The sequence below is a fragment of the Phacochoerus africanus genome, chromosome 15, assembly GCF_016906955.1.
Source record: "Phacochoerus africanus isolate WHEZ1 chromosome 15, ROS_Pafr_v1, whole genome shotgun sequence".
In the NCBI taxonomy this organism is placed as follows: Eukaryota; Metazoa; Chordata; class Mammalia; order Artiodactyla; family Suidae; genus Phacochoerus; species Phacochoerus africanus.
In genome coordinates, this window is record NC_062558.1 from 79,211,305 (window position 1) to 79,232,099 (window position 20,795).

At 43.9% G+C, this 20,795-nt stretch overlaps 1 protein-coding gene and 1 non-coding gene across 2 annotated transcripts in view; one reads left to right on the plus strand and one right to left on the minus strand.

The window, feature by feature from the left end:
* Window positions 1-20,795, plus strand: part of LRMDA (leucine rich melanocyte differentiation associated) — a 1,094,312-nt gene that overhangs the window by 422,074 nt on the left and 651,443 nt on the right. The window lies entirely within an intron of this gene.
* Window positions 13,820-13,926, minus strand: LOC125117180 (U6 spliceosomal RNA). The gene has a single exon (XR_007132537.1). It is a non-coding gene; the product is annotated as a U6 spliceosomal RNA (small nuclear RNA).

Here is a 20,795-nt window from a genome sequence, read left to right on the forward strand (position 1 = left end):
TTCCCTCCACTAAATTTACCAAACCCTGTGTCTTTACCCCTGTATACTGCTTTTTGCTTTCTCCTTTTTTTTTTTATTTTTTTTTTTCCCTTTTTAGGGCTGGGGCTGTGGCACATGGAAGTCCCCAGGCTAGGGGTCAAATGGAGCTGTAGCACTGACTGGCCTACACCACAGCCACAGTAACTCAGGATACAAGCCATATCTGTGACCTATGCCACAGCTCATGGCAACGCTGGATCCTTAACCCATTGAGTGAGGCCAGGGATCAAACTCACGTTCTCATGGATATTAGTTGGATTTTTTCCTCTGCACCACCACAGGAACTCCCTCTCTTTTGTTTCTATTTATTTACAAGTCTTCACTGCCAAAAGGTAAGTTCCTTGAAGGAAGTGAGCTTCCTTTCTTTTTCTTTATGTTTCTCTGTAGATCTTATGGGTTGATGGGTATTTAATACATGCTGTTGAATGAGGAAACATCGCCCTACTTTTCCAGGCATGCTGGCTCCTTTTGGTTTGTTCTGGTCTCAGGTGCCTAAATATGTCCCATGTTTTCCAGTGCCCATGAAGTGAGGCTATTTATTCCTTTCTTGCTTGTTAAATATGCTTCCTACAGTGTTTACCTATGGAAATTCTATCCATCCTTCAAAACTCAGCTTAAATGCCCTCTTTTTCATAAAATCTTCCCCAGCAGGCTCCCTCCCCCACACTTCCTCTGTGTTATGCATTTGTATTACACTGCTTAAAATAGCATACTTTTAATTTGGCTTGTCGCCCTCTCTCCTGGGAGATGGTAGGCACTTTCAGGGCAAGGCTAGTTCCTTCCTTATTGTGTCCAGCTCAATAGCTTGCCCAGTGCCCTGTAATCAATAAATATCTGTTGGAATGAAGTAATTTGAATAGGTTAAATCATACTCTCATGCCTTTTCATTCACATCATCTTAACTGGTGCCCCTTGACCTGTCTTTGTGTGAATTTCTGGCGATGGAAGAAATATCAAGCAGAAGGAAAGATATATATCCGGAGCCAGTCAGCATGATCTACTATGTTTGAACATGAATACTGGGACATAATGCTATTTCAATTATTTGTAAAATATTTAAATAGTATAATCCAATTTACATTCTATCATTTCCAACAGCTGTAAAATTTACTTTCCACCAAAGTTAGCTCAATCACTTTAATTCAGTCTGGAAAAACAGTACAAATGAAAGCTTAATTTGTATTTAATCTCCCCTTTTGTTTCTACATTATTGCCTTCAAATCATTCTTTTTAGTGATTGAGATTTAACCCAGAGAGAAGAAAAAGGCTCGATGAAATATTTGAGAGGAATATAACCCATAATGAAAAGTTTGGAGTAAGTGTGTAAACATTTCAGCTGGCTTTGTTCTTTGGGGTTGCAATGCACAGCCGTGTCTTTGTTATCAACCCGAGATATGAGATAGGTGGGTTACTTTGCCAGAATCATAGGACTATGACTCACAGACATTTAAAACCAGGTGATTCATTTGGAGCAGGTTCCATGGATGTCCTATTTATGATGGTTGGTGAATGTGAGTGATTCTTATTTAGTGTTGTTGGAGAATTAAAATGACTCTGACTCAGATCATCAGTGACGGAAAGTGAGATACATGAACACGGGGAGGTCTCGACAAGGCTCTTTACTTCTGCAGAAGGGCACGGGTACTCAAAAAGCGCATGCGAAGAAGAAAAGACCCTCCCTCTTTTTCCCTAACGCAGGTGGTATACCTGTCCCCTTCCCAATGGTCAGGTCAGCGTGCGCATTGTTCTTGGTTGGCTAATTTGAAACAAATTGTTACTGGGAGAAGAGGGAAAGGGTGGGGGGAGGCGGAGGAGGGTGCCTCAGGTGAAGCAGGAACAAAATGGAGTAACCAAGACTTCCTTTGATAGAAAAGACATATGCTAATTCTCACAGTGTGTTCATCATGCTCATATATTTCTCAGTGGCTTGATGATTGTTTGGGTGAGTTTTTCTCTCTAAGCTCTGGCAGTCTTCCAGCTAATGTCATCAGCAGGGAGTGGTGGCAAGGAAAGGTGGCGGAATTATGACTAACCATGGCTTTTCTGTCCCCACATAGGATCAGATCTGATGTGGGGATGGGAGGAGGGTAGTCCCAGGAAGGAGGTGAAAGACCAAAGTGGAGGGTTTGTGCTCAGAACAAAACACCCCTTTCTCGTTTGTCAGCTGATGGAATTCATAGGAGTGTATTAGAGACCCATCCACGTCCTCTCCTGGCACCCCCCCTTGTCGCCACACTCCCCTCAGTCAGCCTCCTGAGATTGGGAGGTGCTTCGGGAACATATGAATGAATTAATCTGATTAATAAGAAAAATTTGATGAAGTAAAAGAGGGAGAAAAGAGGAAGTTGCTGTTCCATTATAGCCAAGAAGCATTAGAGGATGCAATTGCGCATTTATTTCAGAAAGATTTCAGAAGGATGGATATGATCTCACAGGCCTAGACTCAGAAAGGCAAAAAAAAAAAAAAAAGGAGGGAGTTCCCATCTCGGCTCAGTGGTTAACGAATCTGACTAGGAACCATGAGGTTGCTGGTTTGATCGCTGGCCTTGCTCAGTGGGTTAAGGATCCGGCGTTGCCGTGAGCTGTGGTGTAGGTCGCAGATGCGGCTTGGATCCTGAGTTGCTGTGGCTGTGGCGTAGGCCGGTGGCTACAGCTCCGATTTGACCTCTAGCCTGGGAACCTCCATATGCCGCAGGAGTGGCCCCAGAAAAGGCAAAAAGACAAAAAAAAAAAAAAGGAATTTCCTATAGTTACGTCGCAGACATTCTCAGAAAAGAGGAAAAGGGCAAGTCATCTAGACACCTGACTACATGGGGTGAGATTTTAAAATGGTGCAGAAGGTCTCTGAAAAAATGAGTTATATTTTCCAAAGCCCGTTTTTCTGTATTATGTCAGATGACCTCATAATGACTCGGTGATTTTGGTCCATCATGAACTAGGGACCCTACCTTTCACATGAGGAGACAGATAGCCAGGGGTTTTAGTGACTTATCTAAGGTCTCACTGTTAATAAAAGGTAAAGTTTCAAAGAAACCCATGTATTTTTTCTCCATAATTTAATGTTCTTTCTGCAATACTGTGCTGTAAAATGTTGGCTTTTTTTTTTTTTTTTTTTTTTTTTTTGCCACACCAGCAGTATAGGGAAGTTCCCAGGCCAGGGATCAAATCCAGGCCTCAGCTACAACCTATACCATTGCTGTGGCAATGCTGGATCCTTGACCCACTGTACCACAGTGGAACTCTGTTGACATAAATTTTAATGGTACTGTCAGATGACCAAAACCACCCAGTCAGCTGAGAGCTATAAAATATATAAAAATGTATAGTAATGTCAATGGATAAATGATGGAAGTTTAGGTCCTCTGCTCACTGGGATGAATGGAAAGAAGCAGAACTACTCAACTTGGGTTTTGGCTTTCATCTTTTCTTTTAATATAGCTCCCTGGGCACTAGGCTGTCTGTGTGCCAAAGCTGTGTGTACCTATGCAGGTAGGCAGGGAATAGAACCTTGAGTAATTTTTCAGTATCAGATCTCCATCTACCTAGAAGCTCTTGAAAGCTGGTATCAATTACTAGACCATATACCATTCGCATTGGACAATGTCTCACTGGTCAACGTCGGTGTGTATGTTGTAGCTGCCAGGATTCACTTTACAGATCATGTATTTTAGGAATGGAATGGTGCTGGTTGCCCCAGCAAGTTGGCTTCACGGAGAGTGAGGAAGAGGGCTGCTCCTACATCTCTAGATTGCTTCATGCAAATTTCGGTGAGATGTTTCAAGGTGTTGATGATAGGTAGACAAGTCTGTTCCTTCTTGGAGCTGCTGGTTTAGCAAAGATGATAATAAACACGTCAGTGGTTGACTCAGTGACAGAGGAGTTTGGAGAAGGGTGGGAGTCTCCTCTTAGGGAGAAATAGCAGGTCTTTCTTGCCAGAGCAAAAGAAACACCGATTGTGGAACAGCAGTTGGAGCTTGGGGGTGATATGATGCTTGAAGAAAAGTGGGTTTAGCAGAGGCTGGAGTCAGCCTGGGGAGGGTCTTGTGTAGGCAGGTGAATGACTTGGAACTCTGTCCTATAAAACTTCCCTTGGAGGGGGGGAAATGAGGTTGCTTTTTGTTTGTTTTCACTTTTAAATGGGAAATGAAATGCTTACATTTATATTTTGGAACTATTACCCCAAAGAGTAACTTGGAAGACTGTCCTAGAAGAGAGAGAAGGCTAGATAAAGGGGCAGCAATATGGAAGCTAGTATGTGGGGAGAGAGAGAGAGGGAATGAGGGAGGGAGGGATCGGGAGACAGACAGAGAGCTGGGAGCCCAAATGAGCATGTTAGTACACAAGCAAGCAATCACCAAAACAAATCAAAAAACAATACCTCCCCCCCCACACACAAATAACAGAGAACACTTACTTTGAAGATGTCTATATAAGAGCATGAAGATTCTCAGGTCCAGTGCCTTTGAATTTATATTCATGAGCCTATGTGGCCGAGACACCTGCATTTGGCTAGTCACCCGGGGGTGGTGATGCAGGCTGCTAGAGCATGTGAAGTTTCCCCCTGGTTCTGACCTCTGGCAAAAATATAGCTCCTTCCCTTCAAGTCCTTTCCTATGTGACTTTCTGGGGCCTCAAGACACAATCAAGATGTTAATGGGCTTCCTACACGATTAACACTTTGCAAAGTGTCTAATAACATCAGCCTTTTAAATTCTACATCCATACTTTTCAAACTTGAAAGTATCAGCATCAACTGTGCTTTGCGCTCCCAGCATTTCCCATTCGGGAGACTTGAGATGGACCCTGAAAATGGGCATTTCTAACAAGTTCCCTGATGATCCTGATGCTGATGGCCACACTTCAGAACCTATGCTCTGCAGCAAGCATAGGAGGGTCTAGGAATGTTACCTCTCCTATGGGTGAGCAAACCTGAGGCTTGGCTAGGGTAAGTGGTTTGCCCAGGCAGTAGAGTTGCAACCAGAACCTACATCTGTCTGACCTTTCAGGTTCAGATTCTTGAGCACAATCTTATCCTTCCATTATGCAATGCCAGGACGGATGGCACTCATTTCTTACTGGTTTAGCATCCTCTTTCCTCCATGAAGGAAACTGACTTATTCCAGCTCTCATGCATCTCTTCCTATAACATGGAGTCTTATCTAGGAGGCTGGCATCATGCTGGGGCAGAGAAGTCATCTGCTTTTGGTTGTGATTTCAGCATCCTCCAGAGCATCACTGCAAACTAAAAGTCTTCCCTCTCCAGGGGTGACATAATCCCCCAAATTCCCACCAATGGAGTTACCCCCTTCAGGTAAGGTTCTATCTCCAGGCTGTTTGCTAGTTATTGTGAGTGCTACTGGAGGGTGTGTGGACTCCATCATCTTTATACTTAGACTTCCTGTACCTAATGCAATGTTGGGCTCATGCTCACTGAACATTAACTTTGGTAGGTAAATGAGTCCATGAAATATATAACTTGGAGAGTAATTGGACCCATGACCTGTGTTTAGATAAGATTAGTCCAACAGGCAAACTACAGGGTAATAGGATGGGTATTGTGAATATGTGGAGATAGTATACGGAAATACTGCCTTATTCAGTAAAAGCAAAACTTAAAACCTTTCACAACTGGTGGGATTCTCTTGGAGGGGAGGGGCTGATGATCCACATCATACAGTTTTCCTGTATTTGATGCTCAATGGTCCCTAACATGAACCCTAACAGCCCCTAGTGGTGGGTGCTTTCCTTCATTCATAGCATGAGGAGCATTGTTCTAGACACTGGGCCTTCTGGATCCAGGCCAAGGGCAGTATTTCTCTCCCACTTACCTAGGCCAGTCCTCTTGGACATTGCTTCTCATTTTGAGACACACCTGTTCCCCAAGTGACTAGTAACAGGAATGACTGCTCTCCCCTGTCTGCAGAGGTGTGACCTTCTCACCAGCTCTTCACAGCAACCTGATGCAATGGTAGCGGCTATCTTGTCACGTGGGTCATAGCAGATGGCATGAGCGGGTTGGCATTTTCTCACAGGGTCACTGTGTCCAGAGTGGACAGCAGCCATCTCATCACATGGGTCATCGCAGGTAGCATGAGTGGGTTGGCATTATCTCACAGAATCATTGTGTCCAGAGTGGGGGGCCACAGGGGTGAGGCACAAGGAAAGGGGACACTCACCTGGCATCTGAGTGAGTAAAGCCTAAGCATTTGGCTTCTCGCAGACCTGCCTGCCCATTCCTTTATCCTTGGAAACCCTCTCTCTCTGCTGCCAGGTTCCCACCACACAGCAAGCATAGCCACACCTTAATAATCAGTTGCTTCAGCCTGGGACCTGCACCAGCAGTCTGGCATTCGTGATGGTCATTACTGCCTCATATTCTGCGTAACGCCTTTGTGCTGAAGGAAATGCTGTTGGGGTCCCTATGGGTGTCCCTGCTGCTGCTGCATTGATGTGGAAGAGCCTGTTTCCAGCAGGATGTACAGTCCAGGGCAGGAGACCTGGAGCACACACAGGAGACTTGTAGCCCCCTGTCCCTTCATTGGCCATTTTCACATCAGGGCATGGGGTTTGGATGCCTTGAGGTTGTTATGAGAAACCACAGGAGTTGGGGATTTTGGGGAGAGGGGTTTTATTTATCTTTCCCCTGTTTGGTGATTCTCAGCTCTGAATGTGCCTTTTGGTATCCACATGCCATGTTGATTTACTTTTTCCATTTCTGGGAATGATGCAAAATGTCTGGGTTACAGAGAACATGGGACTGTATTTTTTTTTTTTCTGTTTCCCTTATTGAGTATCAGAAAGTTATGTGAACAAACAGGTTATTTGCCATTCATCCTTATAATTCTTATTTTGGTTAGCTGCTTCTCCACATGGGATTCCTCAGAGAAAGGTGAAAATTCCATGAAGCTAGCGATAGCCCCTTAGATTTGTGCAACAGATATTTTTAAGCCAATTAAAATTTCTTTTTAAAGTCATTGCTGTTTGTCAGTCTGGTTCCTTTGTTTGCATGTCATTGGTGTCCAATGAGTAGTATGCATTTCTTCGAGTCATTGTGAAAACCCAGTGTATGGAAACAGTGTGTACACCAGCAGCTGTTACAAATCTGGGGCTATGGATTAATGTCAGCTTCTGAATGTAGAGTGCTTTAGTTAATTCCACCCAAGGACAGATGATATCATCTAAGAAGAAGGAATATATTAGAAACTGTCAGCCAGAAGGTAGTAAAAGGAGGTGATATGTTATAAGGAGTACTAAAAGGTCATTCAAAGAAGAGATATTGCTAATAACTCAATTAAAATTTTCACGCTGACATTTTACAAATTTCTATGTAAGCCCTAAAACATTTTCCAAGCTAGCTAAATGCATACCCTAGATTGGAAAAACAGGGGTCAAATAAGATTCACACAATTCCTTTGTGAGATGAACAAACGGGGATAAACTCCTTTTCCGGGAAATTCCTGCCAACAATTCAATGAAACTCCTTTGATGTGTAGGTGAGAGAGAGGATCTTTGAAAGTCATTCCTTTTATGGGGGCTTTTGCCCTTTCCTCTGGTAGGCTTTGGGCAGGGCAACCAACTCCTTCTGGCTCTTGACATCTGGGAAACCAGCATTTGCCAGGCTGGTGCTTCATTATAGTTATTTTCTGTGTTTTGCTGCCTAGAAAACAAAAGAATTCATATTCTTCTTGGGAGTTAAAAGGCACCACAAAGAGTAGGTATAAAAGCTGTTGATTGAACTTGCAATTGGAGCAGAAATACTTCCAGACCAGGTTGGGGCTGTGGCCATGATGCTGAACAGTCAGACTGCCAGGATGGAATGTGTGGGAATGGCAGGGCTCATGCAAGGTCACCGGACACATTGGCCTGCTGTCCTGTTTTGAAGGGATGATCCTTTCTTGACGTTGTTTTTACCTTGCGTCCACTTAGCTTCTCTCAGTAACCTTTCCCAGTATCGAGGCACTGTTACAGTCACTCAGTTCTTCTTCCTGCCCAGGGAATGTGAGGTCACTTGTTTTCTTGGCATTTTTGTCCAGAGTCTTGGAGGAGAACTGTTATGTATGTATGTATGTATATGTATGTTTATTTATTCAAGAATTGTGTTAGCTGCCTACTAGTCCTTGCTGCTGAGGGTTTGGTGGTAGGGAAAGGTAAGAGTGGCTGCCTCCCTCATGGAGCTTACGGTCTTGTGGGGGTGCAGGTCACTGAATAATCACTCAAACACTGACACAAACGGATGTCAGACCACACCTGGGAGGAGGGGCTGACGGGAAGGACCTGGTGCTGCGCTGAGACCTAATTTTGACTGAGGGGGCTTGGGACAGACTTGCCTGGTGGAGTGCTGTCTCACCTGGATGCTGAAGGAGGTGGGGTTATTAGGAAAGAGGAGCTGGAACAGCAAGTACAGGATTCTTGATTGAACTGAGCTGGTGAGGATGAGGCACTGGGAAGAGGCCTGTGTGGCAGGAGGGATGATGAGAGAGATGGAGCTGGACCTGGGGAAGGTAGCCTCACAGTCCATGGGAAGAAACTTGACTTTTAAAAATGTTTAATGGGGAGTTGCCATCATGGCTCAGTGGTTAACGAATACGACTAGGAACCATGAGGTTGTGGGTTCGATCCCTGGCCTTGCTCAGTGGGTTAAGGATCCTGCCTTGCCATGAGCTGTGGTGTAGGTTGCAGACGCAGCTCGGATCCTGTGTTGCTGTGGCTCTGGCGAAGACCGGCATCTACAGCTCCGATTCGACCCCTAGCCTGGGAACCTCCATATGTCGCAGGAGTGGCCCTAGAAAATACAAAAAGACAAAAAAAAAGTTTAATAATGGTCGTGACTAGGTTCATGCCAAGCCAAACCTATCTTCCTCTTCTCACAGTAACAATCCTGGTTCCTTTTCTTTTCGACTCTGGGGACCTGTATTGAAACTTGAAGCAGAAGATTTCAAACTGACTTACTGTTTTTGAGATTTAGTCTTTATTTTTTTTTTTTCCTTTTCCTTTTAGGGCTGCACCTGCAACACATGGAAGTTCCCAGGCTAGGGGTCAAATTGGAGTTGCAGCTACAGAACTATGCCACAGCCACTGCAGTGCCAGATCTGAGCCATGTCTGCAAACCTGTGTTGTAGCTTATGGAAATGCCAGATCCTTAACCCACTGAGTAAAGCCAGGGATTGAACCTGCATCCTCATAGACACTATGTGGGGTTCTTAACCCACTGAGCCACAATGGTAACATCAGAGATTTCGTTCTTAAAAGTGATTGACATAGAACTGAGAACCAGCAGCTATAGAGCATCAAAAAGTTTGCTACGGGCATCTCAAAAGGGGTGTCTTGGAGTCAGAAATTATCTGCTTGTCAGGACAGAAAGAAGTATATATCTTGGCAATGTCTTGTGTACACAGGCAGCACTTAATAAATGCTTGCTGATGAATCAGAGGTGACATCAGCTCTCAGGAATGCAACACTGAGTTTGATCCCTTCCAGCCATCTGAATGGTGTTCACCAAGCATGCTGGGAGGAGCGATGGGCACTGCTGCATCTGCTTTGTCATCCTGTGTGTGTGTGCTTGGGTCACCTGATGCCAACTCCATGATGGCACATTTGTCATCTTAAGTATAAGCCAACCCTTTTCCCTCTTCCCTCCAGACGGTGGCCATGGAAGACGGGGATGTGTGGTGAAGACCCCATTAATGTGGTCTGTAAAGGGAGGTGGTGGCTGTGGGGACTGCTCAAATGAAGATAAATGCATTGTTAAGTTTTTATGGACCAAGGCTGCACTTTCATTAAGTCTAATTTACATAACATAACTGATGCTCAAGGCCAAACAGTCCTTGTGGCGCAGTGGCAACCCCTGACACTCCATGGATGGCAAGTCCTCCTGCAGGAGTCCTCAGGTCGGGAGGCCTCCTTCCTCCCCTGCTGGCTCAGCACACTGGTAACTCAGAGCTCTTGCTTGGACCTCTCAGGCTACGTGCTGATGACATCACAGCTCCACCTTCTCCTTTGCAGCAAACCAGCCAGTTCTTTCCAAGCAGGCTCTCCAAGCTCATGTGCCTAGTTCCCTTCTGTTTTCCACAGGAGATGGCTTTCTGGTGTGAACTATCCCTTAGCCCTGGCTGGGAATTTTCTGAGGTTCATCTTGGTCTGAGCAGAGTTTCTGAGTTCAGGGTTAAGATGTTGGTGGGGAAAGGGGGCTCAAGTTAGAGCTGTCCATGTTTCCCAACAGCACGCCTCAGAGGTGAGGATGTGTGATGGCGTGTTGGACAGTGGCCTTTGTTTGCACCCACCTTCACCACCTGCTAATACACCCAGAGACGCTTTGAGGTTGGCTTCTCCCTCTCGCCTGGCGAAGGCAATGATCATTCCCTTTATACTGCAGGGGTGAACGTTCAGTATCACATGATGGATTTTTGCTGGTAATCAGAACTTTGTGCCATTGGTCTTCGGGACATACTTTTGTGTTGACATTTACAAGGTACATGTCAGGCCGAGCCGAGGTGCAGAGTGAGAAAACGAAACGGGGAGGGGGGGAGGGGGCCATTAAGTTCAATTTAATGATGACAATTTCCCTACATTTACCACTTCCAGAAGGAAGAGACAATAGATATGTGTCTTCTGCTTGCATGCACACTGAAGGAGATGACACGGGGAGATTCTGTTAGCGGGTATGGTGATATATTACCTTAATGATTTCATTGCTTGCCAAATAAAAGAAAAATTCTTGCTGTGGTGCAGAGCCCTGTCCTCATCGAGCTATTCATTGTGAGACAATTGTTGTGAGATCGGAGGCCTAAGGAGGCATTCTGACCTTCCGTAAGCTACTCTTGAGTTTTTATTTTTTTATTGGTTACCTTGACAGTCTGTTCTTGGTTTACAGGACATGCATGGGTATTTATATGTTTAATTATGAAGCTCATTATTGGATTTAAGGACCTTGTAGATTTGGGCAGGTGGGTGTTGAATTAGTGGTTAGTTTCATAGTAGAATTCATTGAAAGCACTCCTTTACTCTTCCACTAGTGCTTGGAAGGACAGGTGACTGTGTGTGTGTGTGTGTGTGTGTGTGTGTGTGTGTGTGTGTGTGGGCAGGGGGTTTTTATCACATGACTTTTGGATAATTTGAGCAAAATCCCCAGTTATGCATGGGAGGTTTAAGCACAGGTGGCATCTTTTGGTCTAGGTAGGATCCAAAGGGCCATTTACTCTGGGCTGATGGAGGCTGGGTAATATGAATTGTAAGTGAGGTAGGGGGTCCAAGGTCTAACTGGGAAAATGGCACCAAGTGATATGGCCTGTGGTCCAGGCAAGGCAGATGGAGAAGCAGAAGGTCAGAAGCTGGTAGGACTTAGGGCTGGCTAGGGTGAGATTTGTGGCTAGGTCTAGAGCTATGAGTGTTGGAAACTTCTGGATTTCATTGTTATATGAACCTGCCTGTTTCTGTTTGAAGGAGTGATGCAGGGCCTGATTGTAATGGCATGCTTGTCACCTACTTATTCTGTGTGGTCTGCTTATTTTTTGCTTTTTGGGGGCTGCAATCATGGCATGTGGAAGTTCCTAGGCTAGGGGTTGAATCGGAACCGCAGCTACTGGCCTACACCACAGCCACAGCAACATTGGATCTGAGCCACTTTTGTGACCTACACCACAGGTCATGGCAGTGCCAGATCCTTAACCTGCTGAGCAAGGCCATGGATTGAACCTGCATCCTTATGGATACTAGTCAGGTTCATAACCTGCTGAGCCACAACAGGAACTCCATGGTTTGCTTTTTCTAGTAGGTTACCCTGATTTCCAGGGTGGTATTAGACGACCTAGCATTCCAAAGTCTATATTTCTACAGTAGGTCTGAAGAACTGAAAGGGACCTTTAAGATCACGGAAGTCAGGAGGTGAGCAGACCTGGAGGGGACAACCCCCCTACCCGTGGCCTCTCAGAGCATCACCGAACTTTCTCATCCAGTGACGTTGCCACCATATCCTGCTTCCATTTACTTGATTGAAGCAGTCCTGCAGAAGCTGAGCTGTTTGATTACCTTGTAGGGCCCCCTCCCAAATGCACTGGCCAGCTCTGAAACTGGACCTTGTAACCCCACTGTGGCATAATCCTCTTAGGGGTTATTTTTTACCTATCAGTTGTGTGACATTGGACAAATGACTTCACCTTTCCAGGTCTCAGGTTTTTCATAGTCAAATGTTAGAAGTTCTCTGTGGACCCTTTCAGCTCAAGCGTATATGTTCTGTCTCTATTGCTGGGGATACAGGGAGGCCCAGTTGGAAGTTCTGGGTGCACCATCCATGTGATTAGAGGTGGCCTCAAAGAACCTTTGGAAGTAGAAGTGATGTCGATGCTTGAGTTTTTCACCCACCTGAACGATCCCATGGAAAAGTTCTCTAAACTGTAAGCTCCTTGAGGACAGTGGCCACATCTCATTCTTTTTTGTGCTTTCAAAGGCATCCAATTATCTGGTTACTATCAGACGTTTAATAAACCAGGAGTGAGTATGGAGAATTGATGACGAATTTTGGATAAGACATACTTTTTCTATATTTGAGGGAATGAACATACATCCTGCCTAAGCACATAAGCCCAGGACACATCTCTTCCAAAGAAACTTAATGACTCCATTGGAGCGGTGAGCAAACCTGTCTTAGCCACTACTGTTTCCCAAGTGCTCGAACATCACCGGCACATAGAAGCACTCAATAAATATTGAATAGATGTATACTTCAACTTAAGACATAGGAGATGGGGAATTGGACTTACCAAGGTTAATTGGGAAATAAGGAGAGAATACAGACCTGGGACAAAAAGAAAATAATAAACTTGATGGTAGTGCACTGAAATTTGTTTTCTAATCACCGCTGTAGCTTAAATCTCTTCACGTATGAGAAAGTGACAATAGGGAGGACTCAGTCTACTTATTGATGTTGGTCTGCACATGGCCACTGGTCTGTGACAGTCATTTGACACCCAAGCATGTGATCACTGGCTTTGCATTGTTAAACAGCAGGTAGACCAGTTCAGGTGTTGCTATACTTGCATAGTACCCACACAGTGTATCCCACACAGTGTACCCTGCACTCTGGTCATGAACAGTAGGACCACAGTATGGCCCAGCACACACTAGGGAGACAAAGTTCTTCACCACATCACTGGGAAGAAGCCAGGTAAAATACCCATTGTGTAGTCCAATAGTATAGTTATATTAAATCAATTAGGGAGTTCCTGTTGTGGCTCAGCAGGTTAAGAACCCAACACAGTGTCTGTGAGGATATGGGTTTGATCCCTGGCTTTGCTCAGGGGGTTAAGGATCTGGCATTGCCGCAAGTTGCAGTGTAATTTGCAGATGTGGCACAGATCCCGAGTGGCTGTGGCTTAGGCTGGCAGCTACAGCTCTGATTTGACTCCTAGCCTGGGAACTTCCATATGCTGAGTGCAGCTAGCTGTAAAAAGAAAAAAAAAATAGAAATCAATTGTATTGTTTGTCATATAAGCTATTTCTTTTTAAAAATTTATTAAAATGTAGTTAATTTACAATGTTGTGCCAATTTCTGTTGTACATCAAAGTGACCCAGTCTCTCTCTCTCTCACACACACACATATACCTTCTTTTTCTTATGTTATCTTCCATCATGTTCTATCCCAAGAGACTGGATATCGTTCCCTGTGCTATACAGTAAGACTTCATTGCTTATCCATTCTAAATGGAATAGTTTGCATCTACAAACCCCAAACTCCCAGTCCATCCCACTACCTCACCCACCCCTTGGCAACCATAAGTCTGTTGTAAAAATATGGAATGCTTCACAAATTTGCCTGTCATCCTTGTGTAAGGGCCATGCTAATCTTCTCTATATCATTTAAATTTTGGTATATGTGCTGCTGAAGCAAGCGCTATTTCTGACTTAGCTATGACCACATATTCTCCGTGTTGTTGATTTGAGAAGGACCGAACGAGCCATACTCCCTTAGTCAACCAAGTTGAGGTATAACCTGTGTGACAGTGTTTTTCTCTAGTTAAAACTAGCCAGCCTTGCATGGCTATTTAACTTGCTCCTTTGGCCTCAGCATTATCCTGTAATCAAATGAGCTAATTAAACTGTTTTCTATCCACTGAACAGAGAGAAGGAAAGCTTGAAGGTGACTCTGGCCAACCTCTGCTTCAACTCACTCATTTTTCAGAGGCAACTGAGGCTCAGGGAAATTAAATCATACGTCCTGGTCATGCAGTTATTGAGCAAAAAGACTGGTTGAAAAGTTAACAGTCCTAGGATGAAAATTCTGAGGTGAATGCTTTTCCACTTTGCCTGAAAGTTCAATAAAATCCTTTCAGACTTTGCAATATCCAAGGTATATGGCTATTGTAGTAAGTTGTGTGCCCCTATTTGATAGAGGACCTGGCATGGACAGGTTTCATTCACCAAATAATTACAGATGACCTACCTTTAAGAAAACTCAATATTTGAAATTATGAACAAGGGAAACAGAAGAGATGACATATATAAATATTCACACATATAGTGTGTATGTATAATATACATGTGTAATATGTACAAATGTACACATATTTGAATGTTATATTTATAAATATTTAAGTTATATAGGTGTAATACTTATATTTATAAATACATAACAGTAAGATAATCTGTTTATTTACAAAGTGCTTTAACAATACTTTCTCTGAGTAGAGAGGTGTTGACTACCATTCGTTATAGTTTAGTCCCTAAATGAGGATACAACTTTTGCATAAAAGTATGTATTCATAGAAAAATAGGATGCCATTTATAATATATCGGTTCAAGCACAATTCGAGAAATGTATTTATGAAAGAAATCGAGATGTCTTTTTACTTGTGATTTAAAATAGGGGTTAGTGATGGAGGCCTGGGTTGCAGAGATCCTTTTCCCCCAAGTATCATCCCTAACTTAGCAGGTTTGGTCTAACACAGGAGCTGTCAGTCTCTGACCCAGAGACCCAGTCCTGCAACTGCCTGGTTTTATAAAGTTTTATTGGCACACAGCCATGCCCATTCCTTTAACATCATCTGTGGCTGCTTCCATGCCATAGCCTCAGGTCTGAGTGGCTGTGACATGCGCGTTATGGCCTGCAAAGTCTAAGATATTTACTGTCTGGCCCTTTGCAGGAAACATTTGCCAAGCGCTGGTCTAGATGCGTATCTGTTTTATAACGCTGATTCTCCTACCGTCAGGCAAGGGGTCTTTATGTGGAATCCCACCTAGCTGAGTTCTGATAAGGAAGGGAGAAATGAAGTGTAATCATCTTGTTCAGAAGCCTGTTTTAAAACCCTGTCACCAGCTGCCAGGTTTTAGTCTACATGTGACCTTTCGGTGATCCTGGGAGAATGAAATTAACCACCTCAGGAACAAACATTCAATCTTTTTATTTTTTCCACTTTCTTGGGAGGGTAATAAATAGAGCCAACGACTCTGGATTCTATTACTATGTAAGAGCTCTTTAAAAACATCTAACCATCTGCTTAATGGCCAGTAATATGTTTCTAATGGTCACTCTCGATAAGACACTTTTAGTTCAGTACTGTATAATAGTCATCCGGCAGCAGAGGCTCCTCAAGTAATAGGATCAAAGGCCAGTCTCCAGCTCTGTCAGCAGTGGCCGGGAGACAGTTCTAAAGAGAAAAATAGAGAGGCCTTCTGTGAGTTACATGTGCAGACGCTCTCCTTCTCATGAGTCCCCAGGCAGACAGCGAGTACATGGTGTGTCCACAAGCGGTTTTGATGACTACAAACTTAAAGCTTTGATATTTGTGCATTTACACGTCCAGGTATAGTTGCAGCTGGAGGTTGACTTCATTAATATCTGTCCTTTCATTTCAGATGACATACACTAAACTATTGTCACCAAGAATCCTTCATCCCTGGTCGGGGCCCAGCAGCTGGTGACAGCTTGGCAAATTATGAGTTTCCTCACTTAAAACAGACTAAACTGCAGACAAAACAAGCCATTAGCCGAGTAAATACTGTATTTTTGTTTGGCTTCTGTAAGAAGGAGATTAGCACGAGTGTTTAGTGTTCATAATTACTAGAAGGAGGCAAATAGTAGGCTTAGGCTGACTGGAGATTGTTTCATTATATCCAATTAACACCCACTTGATTATTCTTAATTACTTATGCTTGATGATGGAGGAGTGAAGATGCCATACTTCAAATGTACAAGTAACAACTAGGTCATCAATATACACCTATTTGTAATATCCGATCCTGTTCATTGGGGGATGGACATTTAAATATCTCAATAGAAGGATGGAAAATGAAATGTCCACTTTTCGAGATTGTGGCATATATTAAGGGGGACCTAGAAAGATGCAGAAGGATAGATATTAAGATAAAAACTGTGTTTTTCTGCCATCTGGTTTAGAAATATTTTCTTTAAAAATGCTTCAGTACCCATTTATTTGAGAGGTCCTTTTCATCTGTCCTAACTGTGGCACAGAAGGTTAGGCTGTAGCATAATGATCAGTGGTGATAAGGAGAAGTGTCTGATTGTAAACTTTCTAACAGAGTTCCCATTGTGGCTCAGCCAGTTAAGAACTCAACATAGTATCTGTGAGGATGAGGTTCCATTCCTGGCCTTGCTCAGTGGGTTAAGGATCTGGCATGGCTTGACCCCTAGCTCTGGGAACTTCCCTATGCTGCAGGTGTAGCCATAAAAAGAAAAATCAAAACAAACTTTCTGAGAATGAGTGAGCCATATATACGTCAAATGGAATGAAGTGGAAATCCCCACTCCAGGGGGGGTCTGTGGAAGTTTGAGAAGCTGAGATAAAATCAGCATCTGTCCAAAAAATTCAATGACTAGCTTAGTAAAGAACAGGAAATACTAGCAAGTGTTGTAATCTCAGAAGCACATACAAGAGGTAAATGCAATGAGCCATGTTTTCTTAGATTTAAACCTGAGATTAAGATCACCATAAGGAACAGTTGTGGTCATCTGTCCTTTCTTAAGCTTTGAGGGAGAAAATGAATAGATTCTTCCCCTTCAGTTATTTTCTGGAGTAGGGAGGAGTTTCCCTTATAGCATCCATGGGAGGAATTCTTTGCTTTTCTGAGTAGAAGGGATTATAACCTTAAGTTGCCCTCCCTCCCCATCCGCCTTGCTTGCTTGTGGTATCTCTGATCTTGCACTGGAAAAATTTTTGGACTGTTTTATTTTTTTCCTGGATCAAATTTAGGTATTAAGTCATTCTTAGCTAAAGAGGGAAGGGACTTGGCAGCAGCAAAGCATGGTGAGGTTTGGTGGTTGTGCCAGGGCATTCTTAGAACTGGCAAATTCCTTGAAGATCAGAGCTGGACCTGCAGTGGTGGCAGTACCAAACAAGTCCATAGTCAGCTCTCAAAGTCAATCAGCAGTTATTTACTGAGCTCTTGCTTGGTGTCCAGCATCAAACCTGACACAGGAATGAGTAGGGAATGGGCCAAGCCCTCTCCACCTGGGGAGACAAGGCACTTTCTGTTACATGGTTGCTTTTAATTAATTGCTAAATTGCATAGTCCAGACTAAGGGCTGTAGCAGTTCAGGGAAGAAGGCTGGGCAGGGCTGGGAAGACCAAGACTTTAAGACTGAGACTTGAAGGCCAGGTAGTGTTTAGCTACTTGAGAAATGTTCTAGCTGTTGGTCGTTCAAAGACTGGTGGGAGAAAAACCTATTCCAGGTAAGCAGAAACATGGCCCCTTTGTCCTTTGATGCCGACTGGCCCAAGGCTATGCTCAGTTCCATGGACCAGCGACCTCAGTATATCTCATGGTGAGCAGATGTGGCACTAAATCCTGGGCTGGAAGGCCATCTCAAGGAGAGGGCCCTGGCAGATAGAGTTCATGAAGAATTTTTGGAATCTCTTTCCATTATAAGGGAAGAGACATTAAGGAATCTGTTAAAGTCAAAAATTCATAAGAATATTTAAAGATTTAAGGCTAAAATGGAATATCTTAGGCAATCATTTGAAGTCTCTCTCTATATATGTGGCAGCTGATATTTAAAAGGCACACAAAACATTTAAAAATGACCTGGGGAATAGCGTACCCTCCCCTGAATAATTAAGAGGTAATATTGGGGAATGGAGCCATGTCAGGGGGTGATCAATTCCAACTTGACAAATGGTGGTGGGGGCCATCTTTGCTGGTGATGTGAGAGTCCAATGCCAGTGTCCCCTGCGTGGACAGAAGGGGCTCTTTGACAGATTGTGTAAGAACCATTCAGTACTTTAGATCTTGGTAGTTTTGTTTTCTCTGTGTGTGAGTGTTGTGTATATTGTGTGTGGTGGTGGTAAAGAGAGTCTGCACAATGCTTTACAGGATGCGACAAGATAGATACAGTGCACACACAGATAGCAGCTTCAGTGTGCCAGCTGGTCCTGGTATAGGTCCTGCATGTTATAAAAGTTGGCCCAATTGAGAAAACCACTCAGAAGCTGGTGAAATGTTCCTAGCCTTCCCCACAAGGAGAAACAAGCATGGATTTACTTGAGCTACTGCTGAGGAGGGGGTATTAGGTCTTTGCTGCTAAGAATGTGGTCCATAGACCATCAGCATCTCCTGAGAGCTTTTTAGAAATGCAGATTCTTGGTTCCTACCCCAGGGACTTACCACAGGTCCACTGAAGAGGAATCAGCATTTTAATAAGATCCCTAGGTAGTCGGTAAGCCCACTAAGTCTGGGAAGTCCTGCTTCAGAGTTCACTGCTTATTTCTGGACCACGTTCAGCTCTAGTTCTGCCTTTGATTAGCTCACCAGGGATCTGTGTGTCAGTCCATCGTTCTGAATCTCTTTCCTTCTCTCTAACTTGGGCATATTTATGCCAGCTCCCCACCACCCTTGACATTTGGGATGATGCAAGTGAAAGCACTCTGTAGTATAAAGCTCTGCTCCACTGCTTGGCAACAACGACTGCCCTTTATAATCACCTGGGGAGCTTAAAACCAAATGCCAGTGCTCAGGCTTCACCCACTCCTGCTTTAACTGGTCTTGGATGGACTAGCCATTGATGCTTGAAAAAACTCCTTTTTTGATTCCAGTGGGCACTGGCCAAGTTTTAGATGATGCTGTTCTGATCTTAAGTGTTACTATTTTCTCAGCTTCCAGGACCTTGGGAAAGGCCGGTGTGGGTGGCAGGAGAGTAGGATATATGGTGAAGGGTCAGTTCCTTCCAATCACTCTTCTGTGGATGTGGACATGCATGTTCTATTTCTCTAGAAAGGCCACTGTTGGGAGCATTTTACTTGCGTATTTGACTGGTCTTCCTGAAATCCTATGACCGTCTGTTCACGTCCCTGGGCAGGTTGGACACTGTGAACACTTGGAGGGCAAGACCTGCCCTTTTCTTCTTATCTGGTACAGCCAGCATCTCATCCGGGTGGGGCAAGACCATGGGGCTGAAGAGCAGGAGGCCTAGTATTGGTCTTACCCATGTCCGTTTCTTGCGTCATGGAGTTTAGAGTGTGAACGTGCTTCACTAACTATAAAATGCTGTAAAAGTATACAATCGCACTTGGTTAATTTTGAGTGGTAGAATCATGTAGTGAAAGTGGAATGACTGTGATGTCAAGATATTGACCCTGAAAGGAAGCACCACCTCTTAACATAAGAGCAATCAACATTTAACACGCCCTGTGTACCTTTTCATTTATACCTTCAACAGATATTTCCTTGTATCTATTGCATCCTAGGTGTTGGGAAACAGCAGTGAAAAAAACCCTCAAACATCAAACGTGTTCACATGGCGCTGACATTGTCGTGTGTGGTGTCTTGTGAGAGATGCAGTAAACATGTATGCAGTAGTGAACAGTATGAAGACAAGTAGATGGTGGTGAGAGGAATAGAGAATGAGGAGGGGGGTGTGATTCATAAAGGGAGGTCTGAGACAGCCTTTCCCATGGTTGGTGTTGCAGTGAAGACCAGAAGGAGGTGGGGGAATGAGTGACATGGGTGTCTGTGGAGATAACAGAATGTGCCAGGGCTGGAGGCAAGGGCTTGCTTATACCTGCGGTTTGGCAAGGAGGCCACATGGAGAAATGGATGTGTGAGGAGAGCTTCATAGCACATAAGGTCAGAGCAGTTTCAGTGGCTGGGTTATGTAGGGCCTTTTATTTTTACTTTAGGTCCACACCTGTGGCATATGGAAGTTCCCAGGCTAGGGGTCTGATCAGAGCTGCAGCTTCAGGACTACGCCATAGACACAACAATGCCAGATCCAAGCTGCATCTGTGGCTTACACCACAGCTCATGGCAACACCAGATCCTTAACCCATTGCATGAGGCCAGGGTTAGAACCCGCATCATCATGGGTACTAGTCGGGTTTGTTAACCACTGAGCCACAGTAGGAACTCCTATTGGTTTTTTTTTCTGTATTAGAAGGGTTACTTTTCAAGGCTTGAATGTAATTTGACTTGAATGGAATAAGGATATTTGGGATAGATATACAATGGAATACTACTCAGCCATAAAAAGAACAAAATAATGCCATTTGCAGCAACATGGAACTAGAGACTCTCATACTAAGTGAAGTCAGTCAGAAAGAGAAAGACAAATACCATGTGATATCACTTATATCTAGAATATAATATACAGCACAAATAAACCTTTCCACAGAAAAGAAACTCATGGACTTGGAGAGCAGACTTGTGGTTGCCAAGGAGGAGGGAGAAGGAATGGCTTGGACTGGGCATCTGGGGTTAATAGATACAAACTATTGCCTTTGGAATGGATAAATAATGAGATCCTGCTGTATAG